Source organism: Octopus sinensis, linkage group LG2 (assembly GCF_006345805.1).
Source record: "Octopus sinensis linkage group LG2, ASM634580v1, whole genome shotgun sequence".
Classification (NCBI taxonomy): Eukaryota; Metazoa; Mollusca; class Cephalopoda; order Octopoda; family Octopodidae; genus Octopus; species Octopus sinensis.
The window spans coordinates 11967329-11972328 of record NC_042998.1 but is presented as its reverse complement, the minus strand read 5'-3'; the positions used below and the strand labels follow the sequence as shown (position 1 = coordinate 11972328).

General features: G+C 38.0%; 1 protein-coding gene across 1 annotated transcript in view; it reads right to left on the bottom strand.

Annotated features, from left to right (window-relative positions):
* LOC118767296 overlaps positions 1 to 5000 on the bottom strand; it is a 69219-nt gene that overhangs the window by 49722 nt on the left and 14497 nt on the right. The gene's annotated exons all lie outside the window — the stretch shown is intronic.

Here is a 5000-nt window from a genome sequence, read left to right as displayed (position 1 = left end):
ATGATTTCCTCTGGGTTCGTAACTGCCTGCCATACTTTTCTGTCGTCTGCATAACTTCTCAGATTGGCATGTCTGAGATGGCCACCACAAATAGTAGTGGCCCCAGTACAGTTTCCTGTGGGACTCCGCTGAGAATCTCTTCGGAGTGAGCACCATTGGCTACAACTCTCTAACTCCTGCCCTTCAGAAAATCATGCAGCCACTCTACTAGTTTCCCGGTAATACCAATGTTTCGCAGCTTGTGACATATCATACCATGATCAAACTTGTCGAAAGCCTTGGCAAAGTTGAGGTATATCACATCTAAACATACCTGGTTTAGCTGTTGCTTCAGTAACCAGTCAAAGTGCTGCAGCAACTGTGTGGAGCAGCTCCTCCTTGGACGGAAACCATGTTGCGTGTTTGTAAGGTTGTTTTCTTCTATGAACGTGATCAGCTTGCTAACATGTGAGGCCAGAGAGATGGGCCTGTAGATTTTAGCATCTGCTCTGCTCCCTCCTTTATGGACAGGGCATATTATACCCTCTTTTAGCATGTTGGGAAGTTTACCACATGCAAGGAAACTCTGGAAGTGTATCTGCAGTGGCTTTGTAAGAGCCTTTTTATGTCTTTAAGAGAACAGCTGGGAGTCCGTCTGGGCCTGCAGCTAAATTTGATCTCATCTCAGTAATGGTCGACATTGCATCCTCTTCTGTTATGTTGATGTAATCGATGGTTGCCTCTTTTCCAAATTGTTTCATTACATTGAAAAACTACTTTGGCTTGTTTATTTGCATATTTTCCAGTGGAGAAGTGAAAACACTTCGGGATTTTTTATTTAGTGATTCACATATCTTCCCCAGGTCTGCAGTTAGAGAACCGTTTTTACCAAATAGTGGCCCGATATTATTGTGCACTGAGGCAGACCCCTTTGCAGCTTGTAGAAGGTATTAGGATTTCATTTTTATATTTTCGTCTGCTCAGGTTTCCATTTCTTCTCTTTCTTTTTCATGGGAGACTGAGTTTCTTCTCTATCTCGAAATGGGATTTCACTCTGTCATTAAGGTGTTTGTTTAAACGATTCGAGATCTCTGTGCTCCACTGCATGCGTACTCTACTGGCTCGGAGAATAAGGTTTTTGTGTGTATTCGCACCCTTCTCTGGGACATATTTAATGCATACAGCTAGCATTATTAACACGAATTTATTGAGTTTCATATCTGTCTCGCATAGAGAGGCTTTTAGGCCAGTCCTGCGGGAGTATCAGTTCTTCAAGTAACTTCCATATATATATATATTTATATGCATATAGGAAATATGTATACGGATATACCCCTATGGAAGATTTTCGTTCTCAGCTGCTTGGACTACTGCTCCTAACTGTGGTTCCCAGAGACTGAGAAACAAACTCATGAACTCGAAGCAAAAAAGAGCTAATAAACAAAGAAGACCGACTCGATGCAAAATATATGTAAATAAGTATATAAAATGTGTCTACAGGCTTGGCTAGATGCATATGTATGCATATATATACATATATATGCATATATATATACATATATATATATATATGCATATAGATACATATAGACATATATATATATAATATATATATATATATATAATATATATATATATATGCATATACACATATATGTATAGATAGATATATGCATATATATATAGATAGATCGATAGATAGATGCATATATATAATATATATACATACATATATATATATACATATATATATATGAATTTGCTTGTATTGCGGGAAACCGATTTGATCTTTATGTTGAATGGTTCTCCTTCTCAAGGCCATACTCGTCGGTCCAATATAGTTGTGTCCACAAACCGAGCAGATTCTTACATAAACTAGGTTCTCAGAAGCACAAGCGGAACTAGTTTTAATTGTGAACCTCTGTCCTTGTTTGAAACGGAAATCCGAGCTTTCAAGTAAGTTGGGGTATGTTCCACTGCTTGGGCGTCCACATTTTTTAACCGTTGGTTTCGTGGTTGTTTTGTAAAGCTTCGCATTTTTTAGTAGTCTCTTTAGCGATCCGTGTTGCTTTGTGCATTTGATGAGTTTGTTCATTTTTGGATCTCTAGTTAGTATTGGAAGATTTTGCACAATACTGTTGAACGCCTCTCTGTTTCTAGGGTTGTGTGTTGATATAAATAGTAGTGTTTTGAGATGAGGTGTGGTGTTATGTTTTGTTGTTCTTAGTGTTTTTATGTCTATTTTTTGGCACGTTTAATTCCCTCGTCTATAAGTGAGGGCGGATATTGTGTTTCTGTAGGCGTTGTTTAGAGTTCTTGAAGACGAAGGTCCCGATTTGTTCTATCAGACACTATTGTACAAATCATTTTTGCCAAATTGAAAGGAATATATATTTTGATGTGTTTCGGGTGGCATGAGCTAAAGAGGAGATATTGTTTTAAGTCACTTGGTTTATAATAGATGTCAGTTATGATTTGATTCTTGACTTTTTTTATCATGATGTCTAAAAATGGGAGCTGTTCTTTGTTATATTCCATTGTGAATTGAATGTTACTATTTATATCATTTAGTGTTGATTTGAAATCCAAAAGTTTGTCGGTGTTCTCCTTCCAAATGATAAAACAGTCATCCAGGTATCTTTTCCAATTTTCTCTCATGTAAAGGCAAAATGGGTAACAATATTCTGAAGTGATATATCATATAAGGTGAATTCACAATAACCCATTATTAGGTTCGCAAGAACAGGGGCTGCTTTCGTTCCCATCGAAATTCCGCAAACCTGACGATAGTATGTGTCATCAAATAGGAAATCATCTTTCTGAAGTATAAATTTTAAAGGTTCAACAATAAAAATCTTATTTATGCGTTCCGGGAGTACTTTGGGGTACTTTTCTTACCAGAATTTAATCGCTTTTATTCCATAGTCATGTGGGATATGGGTGTAAAGATTGATAACATCGAGGGTAACCAATATTGCTTCGTCCTTAATTGTTTTTGGTAGGTGTTCTAGCATGTCTAAATCGTCTCTAATGAAACTTTTGATGTATCTCAGCAAGCGTTTAAGTAGAATGTCTAGAAAATTGTTTGGGCGATGGGTTTCACAGGCTGGCCCAGCTACAATGAGTCTTAAAGTTAAGTCTTCTGGCATTTGGATATTTATGTATTTGCCTGGTGATTGTTTGCATGCTTCATTGATTATTTTGCTCTTGTGTGTTTTAGGAAGGCCGTAAAAAAGACTGGCTTTACGTTTGTTCGTGATGTAGTCTGTTTCTTTTTCTGATGTAGTCTGATGTAGTCAGTTTCTTTTACTGTCAGGCCTTTTCTATGTAGAAGAATTAAGGATGTAAGATATTTCATTGTTTTTTGTTGCTTATAGTTTATAACTCTTTCGTAGAGGCTTCGTTTTCTACTATGGATAATACTAGGTTTTTATAGTGTTCTGTATCCATCAGAACTACAGCACTTCCTCTGTATGCTTCTTTAATTGTCGGGTCTTTGTCGTTTTGTAGTTCAATTAGATTTTTCCATTCTAGAAGAAAGGGAAGAAGAAGAAGAAGAAGAAGAAGAAGAAGAGAAGAAGAAGAAGAAGAAGAAGAAGAAGAAGAAGAAGAAGAATGCGGGAGTGAAATAACAGTAGCAAGATGCTGATGGAATCCACTTAAATGGTCAAGTGACCTAAAAGTGACTCGTTGTGGATGATAGTAGTGATTGAAATCGTTTTGAATAAATTGTTTAGGTGACTGTTTTGAATATATCGTTTTTAATATTTGCGTGGGTGTTATTCATTTGTTGTGGATGCATTCAAAGGGGGTTGGTATTCTGTGATAAAGAATACGCTGAATTGATAGAGTGGAAAGATTCTGAAGCCTGGTTGTTTGTTACTGGCGCAAATGTTGATGTGTTCGCTGAATGCTATTTTTTTGTTTTTCGGAATTTTGATCTGGGCTCTGTGTAGAGCCATCCTTTGACGTAGACTGGTTTTTGTTTGGCCTATGTATTGTTCTTGACTCCCAGAGCAGGTTAATACGTATATTAGGTTCTCCGGAGCATATGTGAAGTTGCTCTTCACTGTGAAACGTTGACCCTGTTTAAAAAAGATCTCTGATCCCTCAATTAGATTGACGCATATACTACAGTTAGGTCTTCCTCATTTCTTCACTGACGGCTTCAGTGTTGGTGTTGAGCGAATTCGGACTTTTGGTAGGAGACTTTTCATAGATTTGGGCTGTCTCTTGCTTTTTATGATAGTGTTGGTTTGGAGAATTAAATTCATTCTCTGGTCCCTTTTTAGTAGAGGAATGATTTGAAGGATGGTGTCGAAGGCTTCATTTTTAAGTGGGTTGAGTGTGACGTATGGTAGAGCTTTTGGTTGTAAATCCTTCTTTAATTAGGGATGCCTGAGTTCTTCCTTTATCCTCCTCTCCCTCTCTCTGTCCCTCTCACTTCTCTCCCCCTCTGGGCTTAGAAATCGAAGAAAGTAAAGAATTGAATCTTCTGTTGCGAGCATGGACGATTGCTAACGGCGATCCGCCAAACATCATCATCGCTGCACATTGGGAAACCAGAGAAATGCAAGTGCTATCACCAGAAAAGGAAGGAAAGAATACGAGCACAAACACAAAGAAGGAAGGGGAGAAAAAGGTAAAAGAAAAAATGAAATAACTAAAACCGAAACCCCAATCCACCAAATAAAAAGCAGAAAACTCAAATATGGAGGTTTCAATGGAATCTGAAACCCTAGAGGGAAGAAGAAATTTGGAGTGAAGTCAAGGACGTGCAAATTTTAGCTGCAAGGTAAATGTTGGCATTGGGAAGACGGTACAAACTGCCGATTTGCCCACCCGATACCCCACCAAAACTACAGAGGCCTTAAGGAGAAATACTCCTCTGAGGAAAGGCACCAATCGTCTCCAAAGAAAAAATATAGAAATGCAGTGCGCTCTTCAGATGTTATGTGCATGGCAGCAGCTGAACAATAGTCATGTTTGTGCATGGCGCAAAACATTGTGCAGCAGCTGAC